The sequence below is a fragment of the Staurois parvus genome, unplaced genomic scaffold (assembly GCF_062004578.1).
Source record: "Staurois parvus isolate SC_StPar_1 unplaced genomic scaffold, SC_StPar_1.0 ptg000822l, whole genome shotgun sequence".
Lineage (NCBI taxonomy): Eukaryota > Metazoa > Chordata > Amphibia > Anura > Ranidae > Staurois > Staurois parvus.
This window is the reverse complement of record NW_028318618.1, coordinates 387,476-413,739: the sequence shown is the minus strand read 5'-3', so window position 1 is coordinate 413,739 and position 26,264 is coordinate 387,476. Positions and strand designations below refer to the sequence as shown.

Sequence of the window (26,264 nt, the reverse complement as noted above, 5' to 3'; positions counted from 1 at the left end):
GAAGATGTAGTCCAGCAGGTCAGAGAAATCTTTGCCAAGATGTAGTTCCCCCTCTCAGGAGCTGACACAGGAATCACTCAGGGCTGTAAAGGTTGAAGAAGCTTCAGAAACTGGAATGGACTCAAAATAGTGCGTCCCTGTGTCAACCTAATTAGATTGCTTGCTGGACCAGGAAAGTTACTAGCCAGCAGCATCTGCATGATCGGCAGTAAAAAAAAAAAAAACAGGAAGTCGATGGCGTTTGTGTTTCTTAACTAGATGCAAAAGGGCGCTGTTACCTCAGGGAGGAAATCCAAAGGCTCTAGGAACAAGGAGGAGTCAGACAGTGTACGTCACAAACGTCAAATTACAGTGCCGATCATGCTGCTGGCTAGTAACTTTCCTGGTCCAGCAAGCAATCTAATTAGGTTGACACAGGGACGCACTATTTTGAGTCCACCACACGAGGGCGCTTGATCTTCATTCTTTCCAGCTATTCCTGTGATCAGACCAGAAAGGAGAGGGGAATCTTCAGGATATTTATTCACGTGTATTACCTATACGCTTCTGGTTAGTGCGCATTTCTACCATTTGCACCGGGAATCGACGAGCACCTTTTACTGGACTGTGTCTTATCATTATCCATTTAACCATTTATGATATATCAATAGCACTGCATTTTACTTATATATATATATTTTTAATACACTTTTAGCACAATTTGGTCCACAGCACCATGGTAGTTCATTGAAATCTACGAGCGCACAGCCACTAGGGCTGTCAGAACTTGCAGCTCATTTATTCACGGAAGTCCACGAAGGAATGACGCGGCAATGTGGGTGGAGCCCTGCACAGCCACGTTGTTTTCAAATCAGACAGATAATACGGGGAGAAGTTTCCCCGTACTATGTATGAAAGGAATAGGAGGTGGGGCGGTGGGCACTGCTGCAGCTATAGGAACATGTTACACGTTCCACCCTAAAAACAGGTGGAACGTGTAACATGTTCCAAAAGGTGGACTCATCCTTTAACCCCGCTGGTGCTGATATTAGGAAGGAAGAAGTCTTCTTCTTCACATCACAGCAGCTTCTCACCCATATTCTCCAGTTCTGGGACGGAGATATTTTACAGAGATTGTCATTGAGATCTTCAGATCTCACCTTCATAACTGGCCATCTCTGTAAAAGTGAATGACAGAAGGGTGTGTCCTGTGATGAGAAGTGAAGAAAACATTTTCAGCTCCTCACCTCCACGTCATAAACTGGTACACCTGAGAGATCAGCAAAGATCATCAGGATCTCGGCTTTTCTCTCTTTCACAAACAGGCACGCCAAAGACAGAAAATAAACTCAGAGATGTGACTTTGCCCAGATTCAACCTTCTCTCCCATATTTTCTGCCCCCTGCAAGGATGACATGAATGATAACAATGGTGCCGGTTGTTTAGAACGGGTTTGTCACTCATGCAATTGCAGAAAAATGAAGTGTGAAGATGGCCCCTACAAGTTTATATACTGCTCAAAAAATGACTGGTTTCTGACTGGTTTTCACTAGTTTTTCATTTGGCTAGGGTCAGTGTCACTACTGGTTATCTAGATAATAAAGACACGAGAGCAATATTGTGAGATGCTAATGCTGAGATTACATTTGCAATTGGGGGATGTTTAAACCGCATTTTTACTGCCTCCCATTAAGCTGCAAAGGCAGCCGGACAGGGTTGTACACTTGATGTCTCATGAAGAATTATACCCCTAGGTGAAAAAAGACGGGTTTAGAAAATGATTCTCTATTTGTCAATAAAATCAGAGCCATCACCCTACAGATGTGTTGTGTACAATATAGGGGTCTTACTTTATTGGGAAGAACACACAGACACCCCAGCATTGGTCTTAGTGGGGAGAACGCACATACCCCCCAGCATTGGTCTTTCGGAGGAGAACACACAGACACCCCAGCATTGGTCTTAGTGAGGAGAACACACAGACACCCCAGCATTGGTCTTAGTGAGGAGAACACACAGACACCCCAGCATTGGTCTTAGTGGGGAGAACGCACAGACGCCCCGGCATTGGTCTTAGTGGGGAGAATGCACAGACACCCCAGCATTGGTCTTAGTGAGGAGAACACACAGACACCCCAGCATTGGTCTTAGTGGGGAGAATGCACAGACACCCCAGCATTGGTCTTAGTGAGGAGAACACACAGACGCCCCGGCATTGGTCTTAGTGAGGAGAACGCACAGACACCCCAGCATTGGTCTTAGTGGGGAGAACGCACAGACACCCCAGCATTGGTCTTAGTGGGGAGAACACACAGACACCCCAGCATTGGCCTTAGTGGGGAGAACGCACAGACATCCCCGGCATTGGTCTTAGTGGGGAGAATGCACATTCACCCCGGCATTGGTCTTTGTGGGGAGAACGCACAGACGCCCCGGAATTAGTCTTAGTGGGGAGAATGCACAGATGCCCCGGCATTGGTCTTAGGGGGGAGAACGCACAGACACCTGGCATTGGTCTTAGTGGGGAGAATGCACAGGCACCCCGGCATCGGTCTTAGTGGGGAGAACGCACAGACATCCCCGGCATTGGTCTTAGTGGGGAGAACGCACAGACACCCCGGCATTGGTCTTAGTGGGGAGAACGCACAGACATCCCGGCATTGGTCTTTGTGGGGAGAATGCACAGACACCCCGGCATTGGTCTTTGTGGGGAGAACGCACAGACACCCCGGCATTGGTCTTTGTGGGGAGAACGCACAGACATCCCAGCATTGGTCTTTGTGGGGAGAATGCACAGACACCCGGCATTGGTCTTTGTGGGGAGAACGCACAGACATCCCGGCATTGGTCTTTGTGGGGAGAACGCACAGACACCCCAGCATTGGTCTTTGTGGGGAGAATGCACAGACACCCGGCATTGGTCTTAGTGGGCAGAACGCACAGACACCCCGGCATCGGTCTTAGTGGGGAGAACGCACAGACGCCCCGGCATTGGTCTTAGTGGGGAGAACACACAGACGCCCCGGCATTGGTCTTAGGGCGGAGAACGCACAGACACCCCGGCATTGGTCTTAGGGCGGAGAACGCACAGACACCCCGGCATTGGTCTTAGGGGGGAGAACGCACAGACGCCCCGGCATCGGTCTTAGTGGGGAGAACACACAGACACCCCAGCATTGATCTTAGCATTGAGAAACCAGTAGCTATTAGACAAGAAATTCCATCCAGCTGAGTGACCGCTCCCTTGAGATGATCTGGATGGGACTCAGACATAACGATTGTTGCCGATCCTTTGGAAATAACCTGGACTGGCAATGAATGTCTGTGAGGACCTAAGCAGAACCAATTCATTAATTTGGAGTAACTGAGGAGGGAGTTCATAAGACTGAGTTCACACATACAGCAGACCTCGCCACCCCTTCAGAGCCTGTTATAACTCTGTAAATCCCGCACCACAACTGCAACATGCATTTTATACATAGTGAAAAGTATACTTTATGGCACCACTCCAAGCTATGGATGGAAAGAAAAAGATCCCCCCCACTGGTGAGAAGAGGGGAACATGAGTCCGAGAAATTCCAGTGTCAGCCAATACAAGTGAAGGGATGGACGCTGCTCAACTGACCCCAGGAGTCCAATGTTAAGACAGGGCATCAGAGGGCATGGCCAGAACGGCAGCTGAGGCCATTCCTTAACATTGGACTCCTGGGGTCCTCTGAGCAGCGTCCATCCCTTCACATACATTTTATACAGGTGCAGGACAACCCCAATGAATTGACTGTGTAACATTCAGTGGCAGTACTGCCTGTCAAACATAAAAAGAGGTATAATATTTGCCACATCCCCAAAGCAAAGCACCTCAGCCATGACCAAAGACAACTCCATGCAACTGCTTTTTAAGCTTAAAGTGGAACTGTAAAAATGTGTCTCAACTCCCAATTTTTACCACACTGTGGCATATCTTCAACAGAACTTTTGTGTTATATCTTTTTTTTTAATTAAAAATTTGAACAAGTGGATGAAAGTTGCATTCCAGTTTTTGACTTATCTCTCAGTCATGATGAACAGCTTCAGTTTGCAGAGGTGTGATTTGGAAAATCTGCATTAACAAAAACACCCCGTGATGGGATGACACTCAGTTTGTAATAAATACTCCACATGGCAAAATGCTCAGGAGTTACGGTGCCTTGTCCGTGAGACACCGACATATGTGCTGGGAGTGCGCAGGGCGTGTGTTCTCAGCACATATGTGTTTTCAAATGCTATGCAAAAATGAATGCACTGTGAATGTTTACATGTTATGTGCAATTAAACCATGGCAACATCTAATGTTTGTGTAGTATTATGTTCAGCAGACTGTGTTCTTCTATTGTTGTGACTTAGATGACGTTCAGAGCACATTTTATGCTCAATTCATGCGAAACTCCACGTAATCCCAAGGGGTTCACATACTTTTTCTTGCAACTGTAGTCCTCTTGTATGCAGCTAATAGATTTTTTTTGTTTCCCTCTACAAGGATAAGATGTATTTCTTATGGCGAGTATTATTTTGCCAGATTGATTTCTAATTGTTGTTTTTTTTCCTACAAGTTGGTTAAATCCCTCGTCCTCCAGAGGATTTTCCTGACCACGCCAATTTTTGCATTATGGAGCTGCTTTACTTTAACTGACAATTGCACAGTCATGCAACACAGCACACAAATGAAATATACGTCCTTTTTTTTCCCCCACAAATTGAGCTTTCATTTGTATTTGATCGCCTGTGCTTTTTTTATTTTTTGCACTATAAAAAAAACAAAAGACCAAAAATTTAGAGACATTTTTTTTTTTACTTTTTACTATAAAGCATGTCCAATTAAAAAATGTTAAAAATCAAATTTCATCATAAATTTAGGCCAAGATGTATTCTGCTCCGAGTCTTTGCTAAAAAAAAAATCCCAATACGTGCAAATTAATTGGTTTACATGAGAGTTGTAGTGTCTACAAATGGCGGTATATATATACTGGGACTTTTTATTTTTACTAGTAATGGCGGTGATAAGTGACTTATAGTGGGACTGCGGCAGGCATTCTGACACTGGGGGGGGGGGAACTGACTTGGTGTCACTGACATCTCCAGTGACACCAATACAGCGATTAGTGCTAATAAAATGCCCTGACACTGTACTAATGGCACTGGGCAGGAAGGGGTTAACGTGGGGCGATCAGAGGGTTAACTGTGTGCTGTTTTACTATGTGGGCTGTGTGTGTGCTTCACTGTAAGCACACTGCTGTGGATGGCTGTGCTATGCAAAACCATGCGTAGCAGTGTACAGGAGCTGATGGGGAGAGATCTGTATTGTTGGAGAGGGGAAGGGAAAAGAGGGGGAAGGAAAAAGGGAGATGGGAAGGGGAGAGGGAATGGGAAAAAGAGGGGAAAGGCAAAAGGGAGAGGGAAATGGGAAAGGGAGGGGGAAGGGGAGAAGGAAAGGGGAGAGGGAAAGGGGAAGGGAAAGGTAGAGGGGAAGGTGAGGAGGGAAGGGGAGAAGAAAAGGTGAGAGGGGAAGGGAAAGGGGAGGGGAAAGGTAGAGGGGAAGGGGAGAAGGAAAGGGGAGAGGGAGAAGGAAAGGGGAGAGGGGGAAGGGAGAGGGAAAAGGGAGAGGGAAAAGGGAGGGGGAAGGGAAAGGGGAAAATAAACACCATATCTTCACAATTTACTTTTGAACAATTTAATTATTGTACACTTTATAATACATCACATTTTATTTCAATTAGACCACTGAGAGTTGGTTCTGCACACTCAGGAAATGAAGAGGGCTTATAACAGTGGGGGGCGCTAGAACAGCCAAAGGAAAATTGATGCCTTGTAGCATGAGTGGGTAATAAATGGGGCGTTGAAAGGCAGGGGACCAGAAGGGAAAACTCTTGAACAATACTGATCCTGGGGGAGGATGAGGAAATCTATTAATAAGGAGGAGGATGGATTTTATTAGTACTAAGAGGAGGAATAATGTTTCAATTATAAGATGCATAGTTTGCACTGGGCTATCTAGTCATTTTCTCTTTTTTTGTCTTCTCTTCCAAGTTGTGAATTAGGTCGATGTGATATTATTTGCTGGTATATTTTTTATATTATTTATCTGTGATTGGAAATTTAATAAAAAATCTAAATACTGCAGAAACAAATTATAAAGATCTGTAGCACTACCCCCTTAGGCGTCGTTGAAGTTTAGCCCCCCCTACAGTCCTGCACAGCCAGGGAACATGTATTTTCCACTCAGACTTGCATCCAGGAGACAGTGACCAGTCCTTCAGCTTGTGTTTTAGATTTTATTAGGGAGATTAGAACGTGGATAGGGTAAGGGGGTATGGGACTGTAACGGACATGTAAGATTTGAGTGTAAATATGAAATCCTAGCCATAACAGGTGAGTAGATTAGATTATGTCAGGCCCTTTCATTGCAAAGGTGTGTGCAGGAACAGTCTGGTCATTAAGGATGTACATTGAGCCCCTGGGCAGTAGGGAATTGAATAAAAGGTACAAACAATTGATCTGGGATACAGATGTGTATGTACACACAATTACTCCATAGGCCTTACAGACCCAATCATCATTTAGCATTAATTGGTCTAAAGCCAGGTTCCTGGATGTGACAACTTTTGTGTGTCAATCAGGTTATCACCTTCTGAGGAAAACCAGTGACAGCAGACAGACTGTCTGCCTTTTTTGGAAAGCTCTATAAGTAATATTCACATCAAAGAAGTATGTTTAATCTCTTATAAAAGCCAAAATATTAGTTGGAGAGATATGAACAAGCTTCCTTTGTGCAGGCCATTCTGTACACTACATTTACATATAAGAATCATATTTGTGGCTTGGGGAGAAAGCCAGGGAAATGCATGGAATGATTAGATGACGCGGGGGTGCGACAGTCGGATGGTGTTTGGTACTGTTGCGATCGGGCTGATGCGCTGGTGTCAGAAATCCAATCCCCGACTTGGTGTTCAGGCCAGTCTCGGCCCAACTGAACTTGGGCAGGTCCATACACAGTACCTCTTGTGGGCAGGTCAGGACCACCTGTTAAAGATAGTTATTAAGAGGTTGTAAGAAAAATTACCGTATCACCCAGTAAATGGTCTCCATTCAGTAGCCAAAAAAGGCATGCAAAGCAAAGAGGGTTGTGAAAAGAGATTCACAGAGAAAGCGGCTACATTATGAACAGAATGTGATACTCAGAAAAATTTCCAAAAATTATGCTTTATTACACATACAAATTTGACATATGGGCAGTCGCCCTGGTTTACCATCACCTCAGTATGAGACAATACACACAGACCTAAAACCATATAAAATAACACCAAGACCGGTCTGAATGCATGTGCCACAAAGACAATGACTACTAGAGTCTAAAGTCTTTGTAGCACTGGCGCATAGGTGAACACTTCCCAAAGGAGGTGTATGCAAAAAATTATACCATAGGTATACCATATAACATGTTATAAATATGTAGACTATGCTACTACCATAATGGTTATATCCCAGACAAGGAGTTTCAAAAAATTTTTCCTCTCCTATTATCCATTGCACAGGTGGTGAGTGGACTGTTACAGGACACTAGATATATGGTCCTATGTGATCTATATGACCTATACATCTTATATAGAGTGAAAGCTCTTCCAGTGACTTTCCACATATTGTTTATTTCACTACAGGATGGGGACATCATGGTGCTTTACATAGGAAACAAGATATACCACATGTATTTCAACAGGCAGGAGATCTATTGGGATGTGTCTTGTTTTTCTTATAGAAAGTGGTGTGTAGTCCACATGTAGTGGTGAAGAAACCATTTCAAGCAGTGCGCTGCGTTTTGCATCTATCCCTCCATCCTGGTAACAAATGGGGCATATTCTCATTTTAAAGCCCTAGGAAACAGCTGTTCATATCACAGATGAATGGGCCCCAACCACTTGTGCCTGCATAGGAATGTACTGCATATTATATATGATATTTATTTCTTGTCTTATTTAGGCCTAGAGGCATGCTTTTCTTTTTGACGCACACTGTGCTTGCTGCATTGCATACATGTGATACTTATATCCATAGTATAATTTTTTGAAACTCCTTGTCTGGGATATAACCATTATGGTAGTAGCATAGTCTACATATTTATAACATGTTATATGGTATACCTATGGTATAATTTTTTGCATACACCTCCTTTGGGAAGTGTTCACCTATGCGCCAGTGCTACAAAGACTTTAGACTCTAGTAGTCATTGTCTTTGTGGCACATGCATTCAGACCGGTCTTGGTGTCATTTTATATGGTTTTAGGTCTGTGTGTATTGTCTCATACTGAGGTGATGGTAAACCAGGGCGACTGCCCATATGTCAAATTTGTATGTGTAATAAAGCATAATTTTTGGAAATTTTTCTGAGTATCACATTCTGTTCATAATGTAGCCGCTTTCTCTGTGAATCTCTTTTCACAACCCTCTTTGTTTTTCAGGACCACCTCCCCCAGAGTCAATTGGCCGAAGACTAATGTCCCGCCCATGTCCAAATCGCCATAAATTGAACGCACAGACATTTTGACAGGGTGATCCGTACGGAGCTGGTTCGATTGACCAATGGATTGCTAAGTTTCTGGCTTGCTCCAGCCGCAGGGTAAAGTGTTATTCTGTCTTTTTATTCCCTTTTTATTTTATAGTAATTAGTCATTTGTGTGTCTTCTTATATCTTTTGTATTTCTGTAACTTTTTATATTTTGTACATATTTTATGCACTGCCCACTTTGGGAAATTTAAATCTTAAAATTAATTAGTGAACTTCTGTGTATTTAAGCACGTGCTCATATCTTCGGAGAGACGAGATCGGAGAGATTAGATTGGGTTATATTGTATTGTATTTTAGTGCCGTATTTTAAAACGCTCGGTTAAGCTCATTGCCAATCTGTATGCAACTGCACTGCGAGTGGGCAGATTGCACACAGATTGCAAAGGTAACAGATCTGCCAGACGGAGATCTGTGTGTGTGGGGTGTCTCAACAGACCATTCTGCGGATAAACTGTTGGGTGGTGGCAGGCTACCTTTGTGGTGCGTCTGGTGTGGGGGTGTGTGGACAGTGAAAGGGTTATCAACACTGGGGTTCAAGCTAGGATAGCTGAAGGGACCTTTAGAAGGGTGTGTGATTACTAAGCTGGTCCTCAACTCTAATCAGGGCACCAGGTTGTATGTAAGATCGTATCTGCCAGTGTGTGGTAGACCAGCTGGATTGGAGTGGAGTCTCCATCTGGTGGTGGCCAGAGGTAGTGCGGGCTGTGAAAAGGTATCACGTCTAATCTTATATACGGTTTGAGATATTTAAGTGTAAATCCTTTATTATCCCCTCTTTACCACCCTGTCGTGGCCGCACGCGTGCGTCACGGTTAGCTAGTCGCCGTGGGCGTGGAGTGTGGTGGACACATGACAGGGTGATCGTTTAACGAATCCTTGACAGGGATGCCCAAGACTAATGGCAACTTCAATGACAATCTTCCTGAACTATGTACCAGTCTCTTTAACAGCAAAGAACAGATCCTTCTCCTTGGAGAGCTAGCCATAATCCCTGTAGTGCCACCCTAGATACTCCTTATCCAGATTTTCTGGGTGAATCCCTTAGAAGGGGATTTAGTGCCTTTCACTTTAAGAGAAGACCGTCCCGAGCATTAGCTAATCCAGTTTCCCACTGAAGTGCTCCTTCTCCTTACTGGCCCAGAAGGTGCAGGTTTACTCACTCAGTCCTTCTCTTATGCTGCTGCTGGGTTAGTGGCTGCTCTCAGGCTGGGTTGCTCCTTCCCTGCTACATAGGTGGTCCTCACTCTGGGGGCAGGTGAAGTCCCAAGCTTTCCTCCTTCCAACAGTCCCTGCATGTAGGTAGGCCCCTTCCTACCTGGGTTCCTTCCCAGGCTCCTGCTCTCCTGCCTCACTTCTCCCCTCTGCTAAGCAGGCTTTAACAGTCTTAGGCTAGAAATACATTATACAATTTTCTAGTACAATTTTCCTTTAGATTTACTAAAACCATATAATATTTATTCAATCCTAAACACTTTCAATTTGTATGCAATCAGGCAAGCCCTTGCACTACATAGTTGAAGGTAAATCTAAAGTAAATTGAATTTTCTAAAGAAAATTGTATAATGTATAGCCAGCATTAAGGGCTGTTCTGGCCCCATGCCAAGTCTCCTGCTGGGGATTGGCCAGGATCTCTTGAGAGTGCAGACCAGCCACTCCTTACCTCCGCCCAATGCTTCTAGAACTTTCTCCAAAGTTCTAGCGCAGGAGGAAGTCTCAGAAAGCTGGTCTTCAGAGTACCTGACTATTACACCTGGCCTTCTACTCAGCCCCTCTAGCTAAAAATCAGAACTCTAGCTCACCCTAGATACCTAGGACGGTGCTACACATATTTTATTACACGATTATATAAAACAATATTTAAAACCAACATCTAGGTAGCATACCACAAATTAGACAGGACACCAGGTAGGGGTCCGGCAAGGCAGATAGATTCCCTTGCTATTTGGGTTGTGGTCTTATAAAGGGGAACAATAAAATACATTTTTTTTAATATTCATGGCTTCTCACCCATGCAGGATGAGTGGTTCCGGGGTAGTCCAGTTAAAGTAGAGAGGACTGATCTACAGTTCTCTCCGGATTGGTATTTCCTCATTGGGACCCTTATTTTGGAGACTGAGAGAGACTTTGGGTGGGAAAAATCCCCCTAGCCCTTATTACAGGGTTCTCGGTCCTGAATGGATTAACTCATCTGAAGAAGAGTCCACAAAAGGAACAAGAGACAGTTAGCAGGTGTCTGTGAGGAGGAGTCAGCCAAAAAAGCTTAATGTGCACCAGGAGTGTGCATGGTTTTGTTCATTCTTATGATGCAAGCAAGGAGTTTTGTTTTAGTTTTGAACAAAAAAAAGGCTGCTTTGCTTTTGCCAAGATGCTTGGCTGATGGTCTTGGGCTCCCCAAGATTACCCCAAGATTACAGCTGGTGTTTGGATGTTAGTAATTTAGCCATAACAAGCCAATGGAAGGAAAGCTAACAATCAAAGGACCAGTGCCCATTTTTGCATGTTTTGGGCCAGAGCAACACAGGTGCTGAAAACCTCTGAAGGCAGCATGGAGGAAGTCATAAAAGCTCTGGTTCAGAACATATCACCCCATTCAGCCTCAGGAGTCCATCATAAAATCCAACTACCATATGAGGAGACTTTGGCTTTCTTAATACAATCCCAGGTAGTGCAGTTAGAGGTGCAAAATAAGTCTGTCAAGGCCCAGTTGGATGTGCTAGTGGATTGGCTGAAGGGCGTTGTTGCTCACAGTGACAGCGAAGGCTTACACCACATGATGGCTGATAGATATCTGGTTTCAGGACCTGGGGGCCTATCGAGGGAATGACAGAAGGCCCACTATGACCTGCCAGTGGCTAACACCAAGGACTGTAACAAACACAAAATGGGGAGATCTTAGACCACCTTGGGGTGAATAAGGCTATCCAGCTGCACCGAATGCATTGCTGGAAATATCATGCTGGTCAGTCACTGTGGACCCAAATTTACAATCTTTTGCAGCTGACTATAAAGTGATTTCAGCCGGAGAATCTTAGGGCTCATTCACACTTGACTCATTTCTAACTCTTTACAAATGCTCCTATAGCGTTAGTACGGGTGTTAGACAGGTGTTAATCAGCTTTGGTATGGGCGGTAGACTGGCATTAAAAACGTTCCCCAAACGCCCTATGGCCGGTTTTAAAGCATTTTGCAAGCATTAAAAAAGCTCTTTTCTTTTTTTTTCATAGGAAGTGACATAAGAAGAAATAACGCAATTGAGGTGTGGCTTGTCATGGTGAATGTTTCCTGTGCATACTCCATCAGGAAGGCACCCAAATGGATTCCTTTACCATGCTTCATCTCATGTTCTGTCTCCTGCAGATGATGCTGATGTATGAGCAACTGTCTGAGCAGAGGAAGAGGAGAAGGGCATCCAGGAGCTATTGGGTACATCCAATTGTCTCTCAGAGATAATCTAAAGGGTACTTTCATGCCCTGTATCATGATTGACGCACCTACCCTCGGAGGTTTTACAACTATGTCCCCATGAGAATCACATCCTTTGATGCTGGAGATTCTTAGACCCTGGTTAATCCACAACAGAACAAAACTGAGGCTTCCAGTGTCTCCAGAAGAACGTCTATTAGTCACGCTGCGGTAAGTAATCCAAGGTGACAACAAATGTATGCCACAGTTGTGTACACAGAGCTGTATGTTCTGCCATGTACAAGAATACTGTGTAATGTATCAAAAGTGGACGAGCCAGAATTACTAGCAGCTGTGCTTGGCCAAAAATCAGCAGTACTGAGCAACCTAAATTGTGACCATACACAGCTGCTACAGCTTTGATGACCCCCCCCCCCAAACAAAAACACACACTGAATTTCCTACTTTATATATGCTAAAAGCATAAATGAAATAAATAAAGTCCATGTCCGTAGTTCTCTGGTGGTTTTTTTTCTGCATTTGTGGTTGATATTCTGTCTCTATTTTAAATACATCTATGATAAAAATGATAGACCTTTCATTTCTTTGTGGGCAAACTTGCAGGGGATAAAATAATTATTTTACGCACTGTATCAAGGCAGATTCAGTAGGGAAATACATACTGTCTCCTGTTCATTACAGCCTTCAAGAACTGAAACACATTAAACAGTCGGTGCGTTTTCACTTTTTTTTCAGAAGAACCACTTGGTTGGGTAAATAACACCGTCAGATCCTTCTTGAACCGGTCTCTGAGTGGCTTCCAACGTTTTCTGGACGTTTGTTACTGTTCCAAAAAAAAAACCAAAAGGGAACAATATTACAACATGTACAACTGAAATCATATTTTTCTGACCATGTGCAGTCACACGTTTGGATAATGCAGCATGTGTGGGCACAGGAATGGGATTTGGCCAAGTGCACTGATATCTGTGCATAGGGGTAGTGTGCAAAATGTTGTCAATGAAAGAAAAGTACTCACATTTATTCTCCCTCTCCTTTGGAGAAAGTGATTCCCAGCTGTTTGCACTGACCACTTTACATCCATCAATCCATGCCTCATGCTTTCTGTACGCATCACAGTGGGTTGGGGTGCTGGGATCATATCATTCTGCCCGGTTTTCTACCTCCTGGATCAAAATGGAGAGATTGTCAGCCATCTTTTTAAGCTGCACAAACAGAAAATGACTGCAGGACATTATTGAAGCACCATAACCGCCCCGCAAACGCCTGCCAGAGCATTAGTTGAGCATCACCATAGACTTGAATAAGAGGAGTTAAAAGGCTTCCTAGGTGTTTGAAGAGCGTTAAAAACTCCCCTCAAAGGCCTGCAAAACGCCTGCTTGCAGTCTAGTGTGAACTTAGCTTTATGAAGGCCATAGATGGGTCAGAAATCAGACGATTTTCAGCTGAAAATAAAATCGGCCGATTTTCAGATCGTTAGTGGGTTAATAGGTTGGCCGTTTTTCGGTATGTTGGCAGATTTTTCTTATCGGTAAATTTGAAAAAGATCGGCCGATTTTCACGGCAATGATGGGCAAATCGGCTGATCTTTTTACCGATAAAAAATCTGCGCATGAGCCGTGACCTGCAAGAGGAAGAAAAAAGAAGAAGAAGAATAAGAAGAAGAGGATGAAGAAGAAGAGGATAAGGAAGATGAAGAAGAAGAGAATGAAGAAGAAGATGAAGAAGAAGATGAAGAAGAAGAAGAGGAATAGGATGATGAAGAAGAAGAGGATGAAGAAGAAGAAGAGGATGAAGAAGAAGAGGAAGATGAAGAGGACGAAGAAGAAGAAGAGGAAGAGGAAGAAGAGGATGAAGAAGAAGAAGAAGAGGATGAAGAAGAAGAGGATAAAGAAGAAGAAGAGGATGAAGAAGAAGAAGATGAAGAAGAGGATGAAGAAGAAGAAGAGGATGAAGAAGAAGAAGAGGATGATGAAGAAGAAGAGGATGAAGAAGAAGATGAAGAAAAAGAGGATGAAGAAGCAGAGGATGAAGAAGAAGAGGATGAAGAAAAAGAAGATGAAGAAGAGGATGAAGAAGATGTAGAAGAAGAAGAGGAAGAAGAACAGGAAGAAGAAGAAGAGGATGAAGAAGAGGAAGAAGAAGACGAAGAAGAAGAAGAGGAAGAAGAAGAGGATGAAGAAGAGGAAGAAGATAAAAAATCTGCACATGAGCCGTGACCTGCAAGAGGAAGAAAAAAGAATAATAATAATAAGAAGAAGAGGATGAAGAAGAAGAGGATAAGGAAGATGAAGAAGAAGAAGAGAATGAAGAAGAGGAAGAAGAAGAAGATGAAGAAGAAGAAGAGGAATAGGATGATGAAGAAGAAGAGGATGAAGAAGAAGAAGAGGATGAAGAAGAAGAGGAAGATGAAGAGGACGAAGAAGAAGAGGAAGAGGAAGAAGAGGAAGAGGAAGAAGAGGATGAAGAAGAAGAGGATGATGAAGAAGAAGAGGATGAAGAAGAAGAAGAGGATGAAGAAGAAGAAGAGGATGAAGAAGAAGAAGATGAAGAAGAGGATGATGAAGAAGAAGAGGATGATGAAGAAGAAGAGGATGAAGAAGATGAAGAAAAAGAGGATGAAGAAGAAGAGGATGAAGAAGAAGAGGATGAAGAAGAAGAGGATGAAGAAGAAGAGGATGAAGAAAAAGAAGATGAAGAAGAGGATGAAGAAGATGAAGAGGATGAAGAAGTAGAAGAAGAAGAGGAAGAAGAACAGGAAGAAGAAGAAGAGGATGAAGAAGAGGAAGAAGAAGACGAAGAAGAAGAGGAAGAAGAAGAGGATGAAGAAGAGGAAGAAGATAAAGAAGAAGAAGAGGAAGAAGAGGAGGAAGAAGAAGATGAAGAAGAGGATGAAGAAGAAGAGGATGAAGAAGAAGAGGATAAAGAGGAAGATGAAAAAGAAGATGAGGAAGAAGAAGAAGAGGAAGTAGAAGATGAGGAAGAAGAAGAGGATGAAGAAGAAGTGGAAGAAGAAGAAGAGGAGGATGAAGAAGAGGATGAGGAAGAAGAGGAAGAAGAAGAAGAAGAAGAAGAAGAAGAGGAAGAAGAGGATGAAGAAGAGGAAGAAGAGGAATAGAATGAAGAAGAGGAAGAAGATGATGATGAAGAAGAGGATGTTGAAGAAGAGGAAGAAGAAGAAGAAGATGAAGAAGAAGAAGAGGATGAAGAAGAGGAAGAAGATGAGGAAGAAGAAGAAGAAGAAGAAGAAGAGGATGAAGAAGAAGAAGAGGAAGATGATGATGAAGAAGAAGAAGAGGAAGAAGAAGAAGAGGATGAAGAAGAAGAGGAAGAAGAAGAGGATGAAGAGGAAGAAGAAGATGAAGAAGAAGAAGAGGATGAAGAAGAAGAGGAAGAAGAAGAGGAAGAAGAGGATGAAGAAGATGAAAAAGAAGAGGATGAAGATGATGAAGAAGAAGAGAATGAAGAAGATGAAGAAGAAGAGGAAGAAGAAAAGGAAGAAGAAGATGAAGAGGATGAAGAAGAAGAGGATGAAGAAGAAGAGGATGAAGAAGAAGCAGAGGATGAAGAGGATGATGAAGAAGAAGAGGATGAAGAAGAATATGAAGAAGAAGATGATGAAGAAGAAGAGGATGAAGAAGAATATGAAGAAGAAGATGAAGAAGAAGAAGAGGATGAAGAAGAAGAGGATGAAAAAAAGAAGAAGAGGATGAAGAAGAAGAGGAAAAAGAAGATGAAGAAGTAGAAGAAGAAGAGGAAGAAGAACAGGAAGATGAAGATGAAGAAGAAGAAGAGGATGAAGAAGAGGAGGAAGAAGAAGAAGAGGATGAAGATGAAGAGGATGAAGATGAAGAGGATGATGAAGAAGAAGAAGATGAAGAGAATGAAGAAGAAGAGGAATAAGAAGAAGAGGAAGAAGAAGAAGTAGAAGAGGAAGAAGAGGAAGAGGAGGAAGAAGAGGAAGAGGAGGAAGAAGAGGATGAAGAAGAAGAGGATGAAGAAGAAGGGGATGAAGAAGAAGAGGAGGATGAAGAAGAAGAAGAAGAAGAAGAGGAAGAAGAAGAGGAAGAAGAAGAGGAAGAAGTAGAAGAGGAAGAAGAGGAAGAAGATGAAGAGGAAGAAGTGGATGAAGAAGAAGGGGAAGAAGAGGATGAAGAAGAAGAGGGTGATGATGAAGAAGAAGAAGACGAAGAGGAAGAAGAAGATGAAGAAGTAGAAGAGGTAGAAGAGGATGAAGAAGAAGAGAAAGAAGAGGAAGAAAGAGGATGAAGAAGAAGAGGAAGAAGAGGATGAAGAAGAAGAGGAAGAAGAGGATGAAGAAGAAGAGGAAGAGGAAGATGAGGAAGAAGAAGAAGAAGAGGAAGTAGAAGATGAGGATTAAGAAGAAGAAGAGGAAGAAGAGGATGAAGAAGAAGAGGAGAAGGAGATGAAGAGGATGAGGAAGAAGAAGAAGAAGAGGATGAAGAAGAAGAGGAAGAGAGAAGATGAAGAGGATGAAGAAGAAGAGGAAGAAGAAGAAGATGAAGAAGAAGAAGAGGATGAAGAAGAAGAGGATGATGAAGACGAAGAGGATGAAGAAGAGGAGGAAGAAGAAGAGGATGAAGAAAATGAAAAAGAAGAAGAGGATGATGAAGAAGAAGAGGATGAAGAAAATGAAAAAGAAGAAGAGGATGATGAAGAAGAAGAGGATGGAGAAGAAGAAGAGGAAGAAGAAGATGAAGAGGAAGAAGAAGAAGGGATGAAGAGGATGAAGAGGAAAGAAGAGGATGGAGAAGAAGATGATGAAGAAGAAGAGGATGGCGGAGAAGAAGATGATGAAGAAGAGGATGAAGAAGAAGAGGATGAAGAAGAAGAAGAGGATGAAGAAGAAGAGGATGAAGAAGAAGAAGAGGATGAAGAAGAAGAGGATGAAGAAGAAGAAGAGGATGATGAAGAAGAAGAAGAAGAAGAGGATGATGAAGAAGAAGAAGAAGAAGAGGATGAAGAAGAAGAGGATGAAGAAGAAGAGGATGAAGAAGAGGAAGAAGAGGATGAAGAAGAGGATGAAGTAGATGAAGAAGAAGAAGAAGAGGATGAAGAGGAAGAAGAGGAAGAAGAAGAGGAAAAAGAAGATTAAGTGAATGAAGAAGAGGAAGAGGATAAAGAAGAGGAAGAGGAAGAAGAGGATGAAGAAGAAGAGGATGATCCATTTCGGATACAAATGTTTTTATTCAGAAACGAATAGATACATTGTTGCAGCCGCTATAAATGTCAAAGTACTGTCAAAGAAATAGAGGAGCTCTCTGCAGGGACACTTTTTGCCAGCTGTAGACGGGATGAAAATCGGACAATTTTTTTTAACCGTTCCTGGTAACGTCGGTCGATTGAACGACCGATATTTCATTTTTTTTAAAGAAAAATTGGCCAGTTTTCTCCCCGTCTATGGCCTGCATTACAGGCCCATAGATCGGGGAAGGGGGTCATCGTGGACCAATACTTAAAGGATAACTTCACCTTTTAAAAAAATATTTTAAAATGTTTTTTGTTGGGCTGTGTTCTTCACGCCTTACTTTTTAGAACTGTTCTAGGGGTTATTTAGGGTGCTGATACAGAACATTACTGTGGCTAGACTGCATCAGCTCTAGTTTCTTAGATACGGACATATTTATATAACTTTTTAGTCAGTTTTTGAAAAGATTTTGCTGTTCAATTTGTTCTTCTGTTACCTAGTTTGTGTTTTTGATTAAAAGCTAGCAAATATAGGGAGCGTTTCCATACTTCCAACTATAAGGGCTCATGTACACTGCAGGTGATAAACTCGCGTTCAGGAGCTGTTCAGCATTTTTTTCAGCAGCCCCTAAACCCTCCCTAATGTTTTCCTATGTGTCCGTGTACACACAGTCCTTTACAGGCAGTTGAGTTTACAGTCGTTTTTTTTGAATGCACCAAACTTGCATTCAGGAGTAGATTTTACCAGCATTTCAAACGTCAAACGCTTGTAAACGGTGTTAACTGCATTTATAAGAATTTGTGTTTAGAAGCGTTTTTTAACTGTTCCATGTCCAGATGCTGTCCAGAGCCTTTTTTCCTCATCAGAAATGCATGCAAAGCGTTTTCCATGTATTCAAATGGACCCGGTACACCAGCGCAGTCAGTTCCAGGTTTTGCATGAAGGAAAAAATGGTAGAACGTGCCGCATTATGCTCATGATAGGATCCATAGTGACTACAACCAGAAAAGACAGGTCATCTCAACACATACTGCTCTCCCTGCTTCTGCTCTCTCTATTTTTCTCAAAATGTCTGAAATACTTGATTTTTTACTATTTTTCAGTGCATTCTGGGCATTTGGGAAGATCTCCTGAGGTTATCTTTAAAAAATGCTTCTAAACGCAAACGTGCATAAGTTTTCCACCAGTCAGTTTCCATCGTTCAGAAGAGTTTTCCAAACACCCCATGTACATGAGTCCTAATTATACAGCAGAAACATTGGATTGTAAAGTGTCAATTATGAACTGTATTATAGTTCTCATCGTATAGGAGGTGTGTATATTGCCACTCATATCATTTCATGTTTGCAAATCACGCACTGGAAAGGTTATGGCTACTTCACGATGGAGCTACCTGAATCGTCCCGACATATTTTGCTATATTTGCAGGGAGTGCACCCTGAAAGCCAGTAGGAAACCTATTTCTGAGTTTATGAAGCGATTGTGTGATTTCATGATCCTGCAGACTCTCAGCTGTGCTCACCAGAGCCCTCACAGTTCATTGAGAAGTACAAGCCATCTCCGCAATGTCAGATGTTACTTGTAGTTCATTCATTCACAGGAAACTACTGGTATGGACAAAAACAACCCCAAAAAACAGTTTATACCCAGCTTAAAAATATGCCTTGTGTTAGGAGATGCCGTAACACGTTAGTGAAGATAAAATGTTACTACATATGTGGATTGTTTGGCCACATTGCAAGATTTTGTTAATCATTTTAAGGAGAAAATAAACTGAACCAGATTAATGTAGAACAATGAGATGTGATATTGAGGTGTACTCACCACACTGGGATGGTGTAAGTATGAAAAGCCTAGATCATCAGCCCATTCCAAATTATTGAGGCAGAAAAAGGAGGCAGAATCCTCAAGAGGAACCAATTACACTACAATGGAATCCTGCCAGAGCTGATAAAACCCAGGTCCCCAGTTGTACAAACCACAATGTGGTTCTGAGGGCCAATTACCACCCTCACGCATGGAAGACCTTTTAACAGCCTTCCATAAGAGTGGAGGCCAGTACAATCCCACCAACTACAGAAGGATATGTGTCAGCAGCACACTGGGAAGACTATTCAACAGTATCCTGAACAACAGAATCTCCAACTTCCTAACACCACATAACAGCCTCAGCAGAAGCCAGGCAGGGTTCATGCCAAAGGGAAATGGTAACTATAGTGCTGTCAATCACCTATGGGTCTGAGGGGTGTGGGAAAAGCCTATAGAGGTTTAAAAAGTTCCAAAGGCAATAATAAAGTGGGTAGAAAATAACGCTGATCCCCTAGAACAGGTCATCAGTCACCTATATAGTGAATACAAGAAAGACAGAAAGGGGTGCACCCATCTAAATGTTGGCTATTTATTAAAATAAACCGATAAAATGCATTCACTGCAAAATAGGAAAGTAGGCATATCTGTGTGTGGAGAAGACATCTCAGTTTCCTGGCACACACAGATATGCCTACTTTCCTAATTTTGCATTGAGTGAATTTTAATAATTTTATCAATTTATTTTAATAAACAGCCTACATTTAGATGTGTGCGCCCCTTCTGGCTTTCTAGGGTTCATGTAAAACCATCACTCCAGAGACCACATCTACACCCTGCACCCCTCACCAAGAACCATGTCCACACTACAAAACATGGGAAAACATCAGCCTGTTTTGTGTAGCACCCCAGGCTTGTTCCACAAGCTAATGGAGAGTGGAATAGGAGGGAAAATATATGATGTCATCAAGAACTCATATACTGAGAACGGATGCAGCCTAAAGGTGAATAAAAAAGAACAGACCACTTCCAGCAGGTCCATGGAGTCAGACAAGGCTGCAGTCTAAGCCCAACTCTCTTCAGCATATACCTCAATGAACTGGCTGAAGCTCTTATTCCCTCCTCACGTAGAATATCTATACATGGCACTGGGGTTTGGTGGATATGTGGAGAAAGAAAGAGGAAGAGACAGAGGGAGACAATTACTGATATAAATACAGAGTCCCTGATGATGAACCCAATTCATGAAATACATAAAGTATGGCAAAGTGGTTGACTTACATATATGTATCTTCCCACATCTCAGAGCACAGCATGTCCTACACCTGGCTGGCAGCACAAAGTGTTGTTAGCTCAAACAGGAATTTAGGAGCTCACAGGACATCTGGCAGGATCAACATGTATTTTTATGTACAGAGAAAAATAAAGAGCACCACCCAGTGCATAGGAGGAGTAACTACTCATATATGTACAAGTTACACCCCCCATGTACCAGGAAGGGGTCTTGTTCATCCATTGGGGCTAGTCTAGACTTGTCAGCTAAACAAATAAACACAATACTATAACAAAACATAGAAATTATCTAAAAAAATTCAAATATGAATATGGCATTTATAGTGACAAACAGCTTGTGGTTAGTCCTGAAGAACTACTTCTCTACAGAAAAACTGATTATCCTGCAGTAAATAATGTTATAAATATATATGAAATGCTTATTAATTCTAAGGTTACAGACACGGGCTTTAGAGGCATTTTGTGTCATTTGGAAAATAGACCTGGAATAGACAATCCTAGCAAATAAAGCAATATATAAAGGGAAAGAGACTTGCACCAACCATAACCATCCTTCAACTGATTCACTGCAATAGATTGGTAAAACACATCAAACTCAGGTTCCTACGAGTAACAACATGTAATATTTGTCTTGGCAATGTCATATCAAAATGGATCTGTCAACCAAACAAAATATTTAATAGTGGAATGCTAAGGAGTATACAAGAGTCCTGCTATTACCATTGTTCACTAGAAGACCACTTATATCATCCTCTTTAATTCTGATTTCACATTAATACTCATAACTACAAGGTGTTACAACATTTAAGTTAGTTAATTAGTATTTTTTGATCTGAACATTAGAAGAGAGAATGAGGAGAACAGAGGGATCGGGTTCCAAAAAAGGGGTAATCCCTTTAAATGAGGAAAGTTGGGAGCCATGCTTTGGATGGATGTACCATGCCTTTATTAAAAAAAATCGATGGTAGAAATGGTGGTGCAAAGAGTAATGTCTACACACTTAGTGCAGAACTAGCAGTTTTTGACATGCCCCTAATAGTTTGAATTGTGGAGCTGACTACTACAAAATACATATAGAATCATATAACTCCCTAATTTAATAAGGAAAGCCACATACCTGAGAAAGTTGACCATGTGAAGTTCTTTCAGGCGATTCATCTCCTACCAATTCTTCATCATCCGATATCTACTGAACCAACATGTAAAATGAACTCCTCATCAAACATGATTAGAGCCTATGACATGTTGTTTTTCTGTGGCTCTGGAATCATCTCAGACTGGGATACAGAAGTGATGATCAAACGGTGAGACGTGGAGCTGATGGTTAACATGATAGACTCAATGTCCTGTGAGGTGTTCAGATGGGAAGCCTCACACAAGGGTTCATCAGTTTGAGCAGAATATTTTTCTATGGGATCCTCATTGTCTTGTCTTGTGGTTTCTGCTTTCCAGCCTTCACTCATGTATTTCAGCAGGTTGACTTCTTTCAGTATAGTCAATGGTCAAAAGATCACTAAACATCCATCGTATCCCAAAGCCAACCTTGGTCAATGCTTTAGGAGAATTGTGCATCTGGAAATTACCAAACGTTTTATATTTTTCATCATTGGAAATGACATGGAAGCTCCCCAGTAAGTAAACAATAGATGACTGCTCCAAACGCCCGCACATCAAGGCTGCCATCCATAACCAAGCCACCAGAAGTGTCAACCTCATACATTTCTGGAGCCATGTAGGACACAGAGCCACAATTTCCTCTAATCACCGTCCCTTTGACCTTAACAAGACCAAAGTCTGTGAGCTTGATGGAATGGCAGTCCTGGCTAAACACTAAAACATTGTTTGGTTTCAAATCCCTGTGTACTAGTCCTTTTGCTGTTATGAATTTAAGAGCATTGGAGATCTGCTCAGCACACCTCTTTACTGCGTCTTCTGGAATTCCCACCTAAAATAAATAAATACATACAGTTGCAAGAAAAAGTATGTGAACCCCCTGGGATTACGTGGAGTTTTGCATGAATTGGGCATAAAATGTGCTCTGAAAGTCACAACAGTAGAAGAACACAGTCTGCTGAACATAATACTACACAAACATTAGATGTTGCCATGATTTAATTGCACATAACATGTAAACATTCACAGTGCAGGGAGGAAAAAGTATGTGAAGCTTTTGGACTTAATAACTGGTTGACCCTCCTTTGGCAGCAATAACCTCAACCAAACGTTTCCTGTAGTTGCAGATCAGACCTGCACAACGATCTGGAGTCATATTGGACCACTCCTCTTCACAGAACTGTTTCAGTGTAGCAATATTCTTGGGATGTCTGGTGTGAATCGCTCTCTTAAGGTCATGCCACAGCATTTCAATCAGGAAGGACCATTTTAGAATATTCTTATATACCCACAGACCGGAGGATAGTGCTAATCAATTAACCCTTCACTCTAATTCACCCCTTCTTACAATGGTCACCATAATCACCCCATCAAGGTGTCTTGGATTGCATAAAAAACACTTACATTAAACCTCCATAATACATTTAAAAAAAAACCCAAATACACTTGTCCGAAACCACAGGTCCTCAAGTGGTGGAAAATATCACCCAAGAAACAACAATATTTTGAATGTCCCCATATACTCAGTATCTAATGAAAAAATAATAAGACCTCCCCAAAACATTTTTACAAATCCAAATGAAGAATATATATAAAAAATATTATAAATAATTAAGAAATGTGCGCCCAGGGAATATAATTACTCCAGGAACCATCTTGTGGTCAGAAAAGAGTACTACATCTATCTCAAAAACCGAATTATTAATAAAAATTAAAATGACTAAAAATTGTTTAAAAAACTATTTAACCACATGCCGCACAGGGCGGCAGGGTGGCACGGCTGGGTAAAACCACATTTTAAAACGTGTGTTTGCAAAACAGGTAGGGGGCGCACGCAAGGCGCGCCGCCGCCCGACCTGTCCCACCGATCACGGCCGTGGATGTCAGTCGCCGGGTCACGTTACCGGCTGTGTCCCGCCAATTAGCAGCAATCATTGACAGAGAGCAGGGCTGCAGTAGCTGTGCTCTCTGTCAGTTCCCTGACAGCTCCTGACATGCTGAGAGAAGAGAAGAGTTTCTCTCTCCCGATCAGCGGTGTTCCCTGCAGTACACACCACGCCCCTTAGCAAAACACTCCCCTCACACAGTTATCCCTTTCAGTAAATAAAAAAGTTAACCCCTTCCTCCCCAGTGCCATTAGTACAGTGTCAGTGTTTTTTTTTTTTGCACTGATCACTGTATTGGTGTCACTGGGATGTCAGTGACCCCAAGTCAGTTCCCCTCCAGTGTCAGAATGTCCGCCGCAGTCCCACCATAAGTCGCTGATTGCCGTCATAAGTCGCTGATCGCCGCCATTAACCAATTAATTTACACGTATTGGGTTTTTTTTTAAGCAAAGACATGTTGCAGAATGCATTTTGGCCGAAATTTATGATGAAATTTGATTTTTAAATTTTTTTTACTGGACATGTTTTATAGCAAAAAGTCCAAAATATTTCTTTTTTTCTCAAAATTGTCAGCCTTTTTTTTAAAGCGCAAAAAATAAAAACCGCACAGGTGATCAAATACCACCGAAAGAAAGCTCTATTTGTGTGAAAAAAGGGACATAAATTTCATCTTTGTACCGTATTGCATGACCGCGTAATTGTCCGTTAAACTAGCACAGTGCTGTATAGCAAAAAAATGGTGTAAATTGCAGTATCTATACCATAGTTTTGTAGACGCAAAGCAATCAATATACACTTATTGCGAATTTTTTTTACCAAAAATATGTAGCAGAATACATTTTGGCATACATTTATAACTAACTTTGAGTATTCTATATATTTTTTTATAGCTGAAAGTAAAAAATATTTTTTTTTCTTAAAAATTCTTGGTCTTTTTCTGTTTTTTGAAAAATAAAAAGCGCACAGGTGATCAAATACCGCAGAAAGAAAGCTCTATTTGTGTGAAAAAAGGGACGTAAATTTCGTTTGGGTGTAGCATTGCATGACCGCGCAATTATCAGTTGAACTAGTGCAGTGCCGAGTAGCAAAAAGAGGCGTGGTCATTAAGGGGGGTAAATCCTCAGGAGGGCGAGTGGTTAATTCAATATCAATGTTCAGACCACATGGAACCAAAGTATCAAGTTCATGAATTCATTTTGTTTCATTCTGGGATACTCTAAAATGATTGATGCCTAAACCCTTTCTTGATATTATTGTGTTCATTGATTCTTTTTTATAAGCATCTATTGGTTCTCCCTACATACTTCAATCAACAAGGACAGGAAATAAGGTAAATTACAAACATCACATTACATGTAATGAATTTGTCAATCTTATAAAACCTTCCAGCAGAAGACTAAAATTTCTCCACTTTTCTATTTTTATTCATATTTTTGATGACCCTACAAGACAAACATCTACCACACCTAGATATAGACATAGAACACTACCCTTTCCAAGAACCTAACCTCTCTCTTAGAGGAAACTAACACATTTTTTGCAGTGAGCTTTATTGTAAATAAACGTGGGCTTCATAGGGAGAATATTTCTTAAAGTATGGTCTTTCAACAAAATGGGCCAAAATTTCTTAACACATTTCTCAACCTGTCTATATTGTAAATTGAAGCCTGTAATGAAGGTAAGCTCATTCCTTTCATTATTAATCTATTTATTCTAGAGTTGTTCTCTCTTCATTTCATTTATCTCATTACAGACCTTTTCTAAATCCTTCTTCTTATAGACTTTCTTCAAGAATCTTTGCATATCCGTCTGTTTCATAAAGTCTACCTGACTATCACAATTTCTTCTAAATCATACAAACTGCCCCTTTGGGTGGCCCTAATCCATCCTGAGTGGTGACAGCTCTGTGTGGCAATGTACCCATTTCTATCCACTTCTTTGAAATGTATCCAAGTGGACAATTTATTACCCATCTTAAAAATGTCTAGGTCCGAAAATTCCACCCTCTCTCTGTTCCATGTTCCAACTTAATATCATAGGCATTCTCATTCAATTGGGTGAAGAAGAACTGCAACTTCTCCATTGTTCCCTCCCAAATGATGATGATATCAATAGATCTATAATACAGTTTTAATTGTGGCCAAGGATCAGAGAACACTTCTTACTCCAATTTATTGAGAAATATTTTGGCTACATTTGGAGCATATCTTGCCCCCATGGCCACACCCTTATTTTGGTTGTAAAATTCTCCCTGGTGCCAAAAGTAATTGTTTCCCATGGCCAAACTTAATCCTTCCAATATAAATTTAATCTGAGATTGTTTGATATCTGTATATTTTTCAAATGCCCCATAAAAGCATCCTGATCACCAATGATGATCTCCATGTATAATAATCCTTCCAATATAAATTTAATCTGAGATTGTTTGATATCTGTATATTTTTCAAATGCCCCATAAAAGCATCCTGATCACCAATGATGATCTCCATGTATAATACATAAGGGGGGATATGATCTCCATGTATAATACATAAGGGGGATATGATCTCCATGTATAATACATAAGGGGGATATGATCACCATGTATAATACATAAGGGGGGATATGATCTCCATGTATAATACATAAGGGGGGATATGATCTCCATGTATAATACATAAGGGGGGATATGATCTCCATGTATAATACATAAGGGGGATATGACCTCCATGTATAATACATAAGGGGGATATGATCTCCATGAATAATACATAAGGGGGATATGATCTCCATGTATAATACATAAGGGGGGATATGATCTCCATGTATAATACATAAGGGGGATATGATCTCCATGTATAATACATAAGGGGGATATGATCTCCATGTATAATACATAAGGGGGATATGATCTCCATGTATAATACATAAGGGGGGATATGATCACCATGTATAATACATAAGGGGGGATATGATCTCC

General features: G+C 41.5%; 1 pseudogene; it reads right to left on the bottom strand.

The window, feature by feature from the left end:
- LOC149443936 (legumain-like) overlaps positions 1–26,264 on the bottom strand; it is a 348,726-nt pseudogene that overhangs the window by 247,980 nt on the left and 74,482 nt on the right.